The sequence below is a fragment of the Schistocerca piceifrons genome, chromosome 1, assembly GCF_021461385.2.
Source record: "Schistocerca piceifrons isolate TAMUIC-IGC-003096 chromosome 1, iqSchPice1.1, whole genome shotgun sequence".
NCBI classification, from domain to species: Eukaryota; Metazoa; Arthropoda; class Insecta; order Orthoptera; family Acrididae; genus Schistocerca; species Schistocerca piceifrons.
The window spans coordinates 986,396,927-986,409,057 of NC_060138.1; positions in this window are offsets into that span (position 1 = coordinate 986,396,927).

Below are 12,131 nucleotides of genomic sequence, written 5' to 3' on the forward strand. Positions count from 1 at the left end.
TGCGATGATATGAAACTCCCCCCATGAACCATAAACCTTGCCGTTGGTGGAGAGGCTTGCGTGCCTCAGCGATACAGATAGCCGTACCGTAGGTGCAACCACAACGGAGGGGTATCTGTTCAGAGGCCAGACAAACGTATGGTTCCTTAAGAGGGGCAGCAGCCTTTTCAGTAGTTGCAGGGGCAACAGTCTGGATGATTGACTGATCTGGCCTTGTAACACTAACCAAAACGGCCTTGCTGTGCTGGTACTGCGAACGGCTGAAAGCAAGGGGAAACTACGGCCGTAATTTTTCCCGAGGGCATGCAGCTTTACTGTAAGGATAAATGATGATGGCGTCCTCTTGGGTAAAATATTCCGGAGGTAAAATAGTCCCCCATTCGGATCTCCGGACGGGGACTACTCAGGAGGACGTCGTTATCAGGAGAAAGAAAACTGGCGTTCTACGGATCAGAGCGTGGAATGTCAGATCCCTTAATCGGGCAGGTAGGTTAGAAAATTTAAAAAGGGAAATGGGTAGGTTAGAGTTGGATATAGTAGGAATTAGTGAAGTTCGGTGGCAGGAGGAACAAGACTTTTTGTCAGGTGAATACAGGGTTATAAATACAAAATCAAATAGGGGTAATGCAGGAGTAGGTTTAATAATGAATAAAACAATAGGAATGCGGGTAAGCTACTACAAACAGCTCAGCGAACGCATTGTTGTGGCCAAGATAGACACGAAGCCCACGCCTACTACAGTAGTACAAGTCTATATGCCAACTAGCTCTGCAGATGACGAAGAAATTGAAGAAATGTATGATGAAATAAAAGAAATTATTCAGATAGTGAAGGGAGACGAAAATTTAATAGTCATCGGTGACTGGAATTCGGTAGTAGGAAAGTAAGGAATGAAAGAGGTAGCCGCCAGGTGGAATTTTGCACAGAGCATAACTTAATCATAGCTAACACTTGGTTTAAGAATCATAAAAGAAGATTGTATACGTGGAAGAATCCCGGAGATACTAAAAGGTATCAGATAGATTATATAATGGTAAGACAGAGATTTAGGAACCAGGTTTTAAATTGTAAGACATTCCGAGGGGCAGATGTGGACTCTGACCACAATCTATTGGTTATGAACTGTGGATTAAAACTGAAGAAACTGCAAAAAGGTGGGAATTTAAGGAGATGGGACCTGGATAAACTGACTAAACCAGAGGTTGTACAGAGTTTCAGGGAGAGCATAAAGGAACAATTGACAAGAATGGGGGAAAGAAATACAGTAGAAGAAGAAGAATGAAGTAGTGAAGGCAGCAGAGGATCAAGTAGGTAAAAAGACGAGGGCTAGTAGAAATCCTTGGGTGACAGAAGAAATATTGAATTTAATTGATGAAAGGAGAAAATATAAAAATGCGGTAAATAAAGCAGGCAAAAAAGAATACAAACGTCTCAAAAATGAGATCGACAGGAAGTGCAAAATGGCTAAGCAGGCATGGCTAGAGGACAAATGTAAGGATGTAGAGGCTTATCTCACTAGGGGTAAGATAGATACTGCCTACAGGAAAATTAAAGAGACTTTTGGAGAAAAGAGAACCACTTGTATGAATATCAAGAGCTCAGATGGAAACCCAGTTCTAAGCAAAGAAGGGAAAGCAGTAAGGTGGAAGGAGTATATGGAGGGTCTATACAAGGGCGATGTACTTGAGGGCAATGTTATAGAAATGGAAGAGAATGTAGATGAAGATGAAATGGGAGATATGATACTGCGTGAAGAGTTTGACAGAGCACTGAAAGACCTACGTCGAAACAAGGCCCCGGGAGTAGACAGCATTCCATCAGAACTACTGACAGCCTCGGGAGAGCCAGTCCTGACAAAACTCTACCATCTGGTGAGCAAAATGTATGAGACATGCGAAATACCCTCAGACTTCAAGAAGAATATAATAATTCCAATCCCAAAGAAAGCAGGAGTTGACAGTTATGAAAATTACCGAACTATTAGTTCAATAAATCACGGCTGCAAAATACTAACGCGAATTCTTTACAGACGAATGGAAAAACTGGTAGAAGCCGACCTTGGGGAAGATCAGTTTGGATTCCGTAGAAATATAGGAACACGTGAGGGAATACTGACCCTACGACTTATTTTAGAAGCTAGATTAATAAAAGGCAAACCTACGTTTCTAGCATTTGTAGACTTAGAGAAAGCTTTTGACAATGTTGACTGGAATAATCTCTTTCAAATTCTGAAGGTGGCAGGGGTAAAATACAGGGAGCGAAAGGCTATTTACAATTTGTACAGCAACCAGATGGCAGTTATAAGTGTCGAGGGACATGAAAGGGAAGCAGTGGTTGGGAAGGGAGTGAGACAGGGTTGTAGCCTCTCCCCGATGTTGTTCAGTCTGTATATTGAGCAAGCAGTAAAGGAAACAAAAGAAAAGTTCGGAGTAGGTATTAAAATCCATGGAGAAGAAATAAAAACTTTGAGGTTCGCCGATGACATTGTAATTCTGTCAGAGACAGCAAAGGACTTGGAAGAGCAGTTGAACGGAATGGACAGTGTCTTGAAAGGGGGATATAGGACGAACATCAACAAAAGCAAAACGAGGATAATGGAATGTAGTCGAATTAAGTCGGGTGATGCTGATGGAATTAGATTAGAAAATGAGACACTTAAAGTAGTAAAGGAGTTTTGCTATTTGGGGAGCAAAATGACTGATGATGATCGAAGTAGAGAGGATATAAAATGCAGACTGGCAATGGCAAAGAAAGCGTTTCTGAAGAAGAGAAATTTGTTAACATCGAGAATAGATTTAAGTGTCAGGAAGTCGTATGGAGTGTAGCCATGTATGGAAGTGAAACATGGACGATAACTAGTTTGGACAAGAAGAGAATAGAAGCTTTCGAAATGTGGTGCTACAGAAGAATGCTGAAGATTAGATGGGTAGATCACATAACTAATGAGGAGGTACTGAATAGGATTGGGGAGAAGTTTGTGGCACAACTTGACTAGAAGAAGGAATCGGTTGGTAGAACATGTGCTGAGATATCAAGGGATCACCAATTTAGTATTGGAGGGCAGCGTGGTGGGTAAAAATCTTAGAGGGAGACCAAGAGATGAATACACTAAGCAGATTCAGAGGGATGTAGGCTGCAGTACGTACTGGGAGATGAAGAAGCTTGCACAGGATAGAATAGCGTGGAGGGCTGCATCAAACCAGTCTCAGGACTGAAGACCACAACAACAACAACATGAAACTTGCGTGGCAGATTAAAACTTTGTGCCGGACCGAGACTCGATCTCGCGACCTTTGCCTTTCGCGAGAAAGTGCTCTAGCAGCAGAACTACCCCAGCTTGAATCACGACCCGTTCTCAGAACTTTACTTATACTTGCCTCCGAAAGGCAAATGTCATGAGTTCGAGTCTCGGTCCGGAATGTAGTTTTAATCTTCCAGAAAGTTTGTTCACTGTAATTATTGTCTTTGAGTAAAAGTGTCATTTATGTTTGTCTCAGTGCATATTTCTTTCAGTTACCTTCTCGACTGTAATATAGCAGTTCTTTCTACGTATAATAAAGTTTCATAGAGCTTTGTTACTTGTCAAGCTACTTCCGTCCGTAAGTTTTGCACTCCAGTGTATTTTTTTATAATCCACGTGTCACTATCCCACACATAAGCTGGTATCGACACCGAATTCTGTAATACCGGTGTAACAAAATTTCAAAAAAATTGCTCTGAGCACTATGGGACTTAACAAAAAAATGGCTCTGAGCACTATGAGACTTAACATCTGTGGTCATCAGTCCCCTAGAACTTAGAACTACTTAAACCTAACTAACCTAAGGACATCACACACATCCACGCCCGAGGCAGGATTCGAACCTGCGACCGTAGCGGTCGCGCGGTTCCAGGCTGAAGCGCCTAGTACCGCTCTGCCACTCCGGCCGGCAACAAAATTTCCTTCAGCGTTGTAAGTCTGATATTTTCATTACGAAGAGACTACTCCAAAACAGTGTGATATTTTATAATCAAGAATAGATTTCCAAAGTTGCTCGTAACATCTCAAGTTTCAGTATAGCTGTTAGTTTCAGTTTATCAGAAAATCATGACGATTGGTATGTTGCATCAAAACGTGGCATTCCCAGGACTTTCTCAAAAAGTACTCACGCATCTGGCACTCCATCGTCAGTCAATCATAGGTCTTCATGTTTTATGAGAGAATCAGCCTAAATGTAGAATGAGCAACATACTTGCCACTAATAAAACTAGATTTGCTCGTGTAATTACTTTTGCCCGCTGATGGGAAACTGATTTTTTCATTGCATAAGCGGCGGGGCTAGACATGGGGGAGGGGGACGTCACCAGTCTCCTAACCAGATTGATTCTTCTCCCTGTGCCATACTCTTCATATCAAAGTGGCACTTCAGTCCGAGGTTCGCAGTCATCTGTCTTCCCTGCAATTCATTTGCTTTACGGCTCCTTCTGTTACCATAAAAGTTTCTCCATGATGTTTCGAGACATGCTTCTTATCTTGTCATGACTACTGTCGTCTATAAATTCTTTTGGACGACAGTTCCACGGGGAATTTGCTAACTTTTTAATGTTCAGCAATCTTTTTAAATACACTTCGATAATCCTCTACCCATTTTCCCACAGTCCACAACACACTTTCATAGACTCCGGCACTCCAGACGGACATCGTGAGGAAATATCTTTCTCATATTATGGCTTTTGTTTGATACTAGCGCGACAAACGTCCTCTTGGCGTGTATTTGTCCCACTATTTTCTCCTACCTGCGTCTGTCATGTGTTGATCTGTTCCCAATGTGACAGAATTTCTGCAGTATATTTTGAGCAGGTGATGCCCACAGCTCTTAAACGTCTGAAAAATTCGTATTGCTGCCTTGAGCTGCTGGTACAGTTTCACAGGATCATGTTAGGTGAAATATAAAAGCGCTAGCGTCAGATGATAGAATCATGAATAATACACTGTTTTCATGTCGTGTGCACCCGCTAACACAGTTTTTATAGGTTGACGACGTAATTTATATAACGATGTGATAACACTGTATTGTTCATGGTTTTATCATCTGACGATAAAGATTTTATATTTCACCAAGCATGATGCTGTGAATACTTTTATGAGCCTGACGATGATCAGAGATTCAAACTGCTTGTACAAATAAAGTATTTTACCAGCAGCTCAAGGCGGTAACATGACATTTTCAAGAATTTCGTCATTTCGTCTAGGACGTTATCCCCAATGTTGTTAATCGTGGTAACGTGGTTGTTAGACTCACTTCTGTAATTATTATACCTTTCCTTTCAAAAGGTCCTGTAATTCTTCTTCAATTCAGATCCAAAATGTCATCAGCAAATCTTAGCATTGATGTTTTAGGCCCACTTATGAACTTTCTTTCTGTTTCTTTACATATAGTTTTAAGAGTAGAGACGAGAGGTTGCACTCCCACCTTATGATCCTTTTAAGTTGAACCTTGTCTCTTGATCTTTCATTCTTGTTATCCCCACGCTGTTTTTGTTTATACAATATATTTCCCGCCTTTCGCAAAGGCGTATATCCAGATCTGTTTTTGGAGGGAACCCACCTTGAGCAAAAACCAATTTTACCTTTTCTTCTGTTACCAGACAAATTTATTTTTCTGTATGTTTCAAATACTCTCTTTTTCTGCTCCATAAGCTTTAGTGAAAGTTAAAAAATTTTTAAAACATTTTTCATGGAAATAACAGCGATCGAAGAGCTCTATGAAAAATTAATTGAAAAACCTTCTTGACCGCATACAATAGGTTACTTTTATTTTTATTTTAAGAGGTGAATTGTTTCGACCGTGTGAAATCATCTTCAGATCATTTACTCCATGATGACTATTTGAGATGGTGCCACGGAGCAGGAACCACTATTGTTGTTCTTCACTCCTTCCCAGAGCAGTTCCAGCTTCATGCCATCGTCTCCAATAGTCATAACGGAGTAAATGATCTGAAGATGATCTCACACAAATCGAAACCTGTCAACTTTTAAAATAAAAATAAATTATTTCATACAGTAAAGACTGTTTTTAATTAAAATTTTTATGACGGTATCCTTATTGTTCTTAGTTCTTGGTTCCGTTATCAGTCGTTAACATCTGAACTGCTTTAGTGCCTTTATCTTCCCTAAATCCGAACTGTTTGTCATCAGACAGATCCTCAGCTATCCTTCCCATTCTTTTGAATATAATTATAGACAGTAACTGATATTCAGGAGCTGTCAAGCTCAAATTTATCTACCTTTACTAACTTCGGGTTTGTCTGGAAGATATTCTTCTGAAAGTCTGACGTTATATCTCCATTCGCACACAATAGTTTCAATAAATGTTTGGTTGCCAGGTCACCCACTGATTTTACTAGTTCCATGGAGATGCTATATATCCTTTAAGGATTATTTTCCCTTAAGTCTCCCTACGCCTTGTCAGATTCGTAGGAATGTTATACAGCTCTTCTGGCTTATTTTCCCTTAAGTCTCCCAAAGCTCTGCCAAACTCTGATTTTAATACTGAAAGTCTTCCAAATCAGCACTCATTTCTACTACGTTAGCAGACATTCCTCCGCATCGTGGAGGCCCACTTCACTCTTTGGTCTTATTGTCTTTCCTCTGTTTAATAGTGGAATTTACATAGATTAAACCCATTATTGCAACTTTCTGGTAATGCTTCAAACAAAAGTGCATTTGACGTGCTTGAATATGCTATTGTAACTTTTGTTTTTATCACTGTTCGCTTATTCGACAGAAAAATGGAATCTCTGTACGATCATTACAGCCAGAAAAACGCAATTTTTGCTTTCGGATGAGGAAATAACGCCCTAAGGGAAAACGCTTTGCCATTGTTGGGGCTCTGTGCTGTCACCCGTTGGAAGCGTGTTGATTCTCTCCTCATGGAACTTAATCTAGATAAAATCTCTGTTTGCGCGACTACGTTCATGTTTTCTGATACACTTTGTGATCAAAAGTATCCGGATACCCCCAAAAACATACGTTTTTCATATTAGGTGCATTGTGCTGCCATCTACTGCCAGGTACTGCATATAAGCGACCTCAGTAGTCATTAGACATTGTGAGAAAGCAGAATGGGAAACTCTGCGGAACTCACGGACTTCGAACGTGGTCAGGTGATTGGGTGTCACTTGTGTCATATGTCCCTACGCGAGATTTCCACACTCCTAAACATTCGTAGGTCCACTGTTTCCGATGTGATAGTAAAGTGGAGACGTGAAGGGACACGCACAGCACAAAAGCGTACAGACCGACCTCGTCTGTTGACTGACATCTATCCAGATCATCATACAGGAATTCCAAACTGCGACAGAATCCACTGCAAGTCCTATGACAGTTAGGCGGGAGCTTAAAAAACTTGGATTTCATGGTCGAGCGGCTACTCGTAAGCCACACACCACGCCGGTAAATCCCAAACGACGCCTCGCTTGGTGTAAGGAGCGTAAACATTGGACGATTGAACAATGGGAAAAAGTTGTGTGGAGTGGTGAATCACGGTACACAGTGTGGTAATCCGATGGCAGGGTGTGGGTATGGCGAATGCCCGGTGAACGTCATCTGCCAGCGTATGTAGTGCCAACAGTAAAATTCGGAGGCGGTGGTGTTATGGTGTGGTCGTGTTTTTCATGGAGGGGGCTTGCATTCCTTGTTGTTTTGCATGGCACTATCACAACACAGGCCTACATTGATGTTTTAAGCACCTCCTTGCTTTCCACTGTTGAAGAGCAATTCGGGTATGGCGATTGCATCTTTCAACACGATCGAGCACCTGTTCATAATGCACGGCCTGTGGCGGAGTGGTTACACGACAATAACATCCCTGTAATGGACTGACCTGCACAGAGCCCTGGCCTCAATCATGTAGAACACCTTTGGGATGTTTTGGAACGCCGACATCGTGCCAGGCCTCACCGAGCGACATCAATACCTCTTCTCATTGCAGCACTCCATGAAATATGAGCTGCCATTTCCAAAGAAACCTTCCCGCACAAGACTGAACGTATGCCTGCGAGAGTGGAAGCTGTCATCAAAGCTAAGTGTGAGCCAACACCATACTGAATTCCAGCTTTACCAATGGAGGGTGCTACGAACTTGTAAGTCATTTGCAGCCAGGTGTCGGGATACTTTTGATCACATAGTGTATCTTTTTCTCAATAGATACGCTTGTGCGTAAACCGTCTCCAATCACACCGATCTGGACTGGGCGTTAAACCCTAATTTTCCTTTTTTTGTGCGTAAGTACCCCTCGTGTCAGAGTCTGTAACAATGAATGTGCCAAAAATTCTGATTATCTTATTTAGTGCTCTGTCCGTTCCTTTCTGCTAGAGAACTGTCACTATCTATTTTCTGTATGTTTCTCAGAATTCAAACGTGTAATCGAGCTAGTGAGAATCCGCCACAGAACTCCGCCCTGTGGACACATAAATCGCTCTAACGACTACAGACCAGTTTATCCCGGAGAACAAAGCTTTTTTAGAGCCCTCATAACGCTCGGTATAAATCACTCTCGAAGATTACCGTGTCCAACAAATAGGGAAGTAGTTGTTCATTTTTAGGCCATCAAACAACTGCACGATAAACAGACTATAAAAATTTTATGTCAATCGATTATAGTTTACAGCCATTTATAGCTGCGCATTAATAAAAGAAGTACGGGAACCCTGCAGTACAAGAAGACTTTAGGATCTTGGTTCTGCGTTAAGTGGGAAATGAGATTCTATTTCGGCTTAATAGCGTGTGTAATGAACAGAGTGAGGTGGCGTAGTGGTTAACGTTCTGGAATCCAGCAGAGTGTTCGAAAACCTCGTTCAGCTATTCAACTATGTGCCCTCGTCCAAATTACATCGGCGACTAACAGCAACGACAAAACGCATTGCTCCGGAAAAAAGTGACCCCTGGTGGCTGTAAGGAACTTACTGGAGACGCACTGTACCCCCTCTGACCTTCTGTATTTTGCGTTATATTTGTTAAACTGTTCAGTAGCTTACTGACGTAAAATGAACTTTTCGACGGCACAGTTTTTCTTTTATATGGCTTTCACTTTATATTTTAATTATCCTGTAATCTTCTAAGGAGGACCTTCCATTATCAATTAACAACCTACTTATAAGAATTATTGTCTTATCTTCTTACATAACCTCCCCAAATTTTATTATTTTCGGTTTCTGTACTCTTTTACTACCATAATTTTATCTATCAACATCTTTTCTCATATATTTTTTAAATTTTGTTTTAATATCATAAATTTTATTATTTAATAGTGTATGCAGTGGCGTCCTCCATTAAATGCACGCCTCTTTGGATCTTAAAGAGCAGCTTCACGACACACACAATAGTTTTATGTCCCAGTACTTTAATGTACAAAGTGTGACGTGTTACCCTCTGTAACAGTATTTAAGGTATGTCACTTTTCTTTCCTTTCATATTCTAATTATTGTATGATGGTAGAACTTCTTATGAAAAATATTTCTTCTCTGTCATTTTAGATTAGAAGATGGTTGTTAGTAAAATCGAAACCGACAATATTTTATAAACTCGAGATCTAGACAAATAAAAATTATTTCATTCAACTATGGGTTATGTGGCTATGTTTCCCTTTAGTATTCTACTCGTTTTTTTCTCATAACGGTTTTTCCTTTCTCGCCAAGAATAAACTTTTGACAATACAAGGGATGGATGCCAGTGGTTCGGTTATGTAAGCATCAGTTGGATTTAACTCTAAAGTACAATATGTCTAAGGTCGATACAAAACTGTTAAAACATTTGCGAACGAATTTTTTAAACATTGTCCTAGGAAAAAACACAGAGATCGATAAAATTATATTAAAATTATTTCACTGAAAAGTCTAGATCGCATGTATGTTGCATATATTTCTCTAGCAGACTGGTTCAGAGCTCTTATAATACCATTATTCCATACTGTAAGCTGTCGAGGATTGAATGTAATCGCAGAAATAAAATAACATAAAATAAATAACTAATATTCTCTTGATGACAGCAGGAGCTGGTGGTGTGGAGCAAGCCGGTATGTAGAGGCGCCTTGAAACGCAACCGAGTGGAGCTGAGTCGAGCTGGTGTCATAACGAAAGCTTCGTCCAGCGCCTCGTGGATAACGTCACAATAATTTTACAGCTAATTTATTTTTATCCTACAACAGGCTACTGAACATTTGTGTATATGTAAAACTCAACCGCAGGTAACTCCACAAAGTCTATAACTCAAGGCAGTGCTCATCGACTTCCATATTGCTCCCGATTGGGTGCCTATCATCGGCTGACGGCGGAGCGTATCGATACGCATTCGTCTCCGTGGTAACCACACGGCGTCCTCTCAACCATCTTTGCCACACTCACACTGGTACAAGCACCTGTAGAGGGCAGTCTTTATTAATGTGAGTCAGTGTCATTGAGAGAGACGGTCATCTCTATTTAAGAACACTTTGTAACGAAAGTCTTTTATGTGTATTCATAATGTCCCTAATTGTTTCTCCATGATTTTTCTATGACTTGTAATAATATACCACTTGGTTCAAGAAACATAAAATAAGGTCGTATACGTGGAAGAGATCTGGAGACACCGGAAGGTTTCAGATTGATTACGTAATGGTTAACAAGAGACTTAGCTACCAGATTTTAAACAGCAAGCCATTTCCGGAGGAAGGCGTGGATTCTGAGCACAATTTACTGGTTATGAACTGTAGATTAAAACTGAGCAAATTGAACCGAAATTAAGCAGATGGGACCTGGATAAGTTCAAAGAATCAGAGGTTGTTGTGAGTTTCAGAGGGAGCATAAGGCAACGGTTGGCTATAACATGGGCAGGGAAAATAGTTGAAGAAAAATGGGTAGCTTTAAGAGACGAAATCCATGAATAAAACAAGTGATATTGAATTTAACTGATGAAATGAGAAAATTTAAAAATGCAGCAGATGACGAATGTGAAAATGGATACAAAAGTTTAAAAAATTAGACTGACAGTAAGCGCAAAATGGATAAGGAGAAATGGCTGGAGGACAAACGTAAGCATTTAGAAGCATATTCCACTAGGGGAAAGATAGGTGCCGCCAACAGGAAAATTAAAGAGGCCTTCAGCGGAAAGAAAAGCAGGTGTATGAATATCAAGAGCTCAGATGGAAAACCAATCCTAAGCAAACAAGGGAAAACTAAAAGGTGGGAGAAGTACATACAGGGTCTATACAAGGGAAATGAATCACAAAACAATAATATGCAAAAGGAAGTGGACGTAGATGAAATGGAAGGTACGATACTGCAAGAAGAGTTTGACAGAACTCTGAAAGGTCTAAGTCGGAACAAGGTCCCGGGAGTAGACGATATTCCGCCAAAACTACTGACAGACTTGGCAGAGCCAACCATGACAAAACTCTTCCATCTGCTAAGCAAGAAGAATGAGATTGGTGAAATATCCTCAGAGTTCAAGGGGGATGTAGTAACTCCATTTCCAAAGAATGTAGCTGCTGACAGGCGTGAACGTTATCGAACTACCAGCTTCATAAGTCATGGTTGTAAAATAGTAACACGAATCCTTTACATAAGGATGGAAAAACCAGTAGAAGCCGACCTCAGGGAAGATCAGATTGGATTCCGGAGAAATGTAGGAACATGCATGGCATTACTGACGCTACATCTTATCATAAAAGATAGATTAATGAAGGCCAAACAAACGTTTATAGCATATGTAGACTTCCAGGAAGCTTTTGACAATGTTGACTGGAATACGCTCTTTGAAATTCTGAAGGCAGCAGAAGTAAAGTACCGGGAGCAAAAGATTATTTACAGCTTGCACAGAAACCATAAGACAGTTATAAGGATTGAGGGAAGGAGAAGGAAGCGAGACAGTGTTGTAACTTGTCCCCAATGTTCTTTAATATGTACATTGAACAAACAGTAAAGGAAACAAAAGAAAATTTGGAGTAGGCGAAGAAATGAAAACTTTGAGGTTTGCCGATGACATTGTAATTGTGTCACAGACAGCAAAGAACTTGGAAGAGCAGTTGATCGAAGTGGAATGTGTCTTGAAAAGAGGATATGAGATGAACATCAACAAAAGCAAAACAAGGATAATGAAATGTAGTTGACTTAAA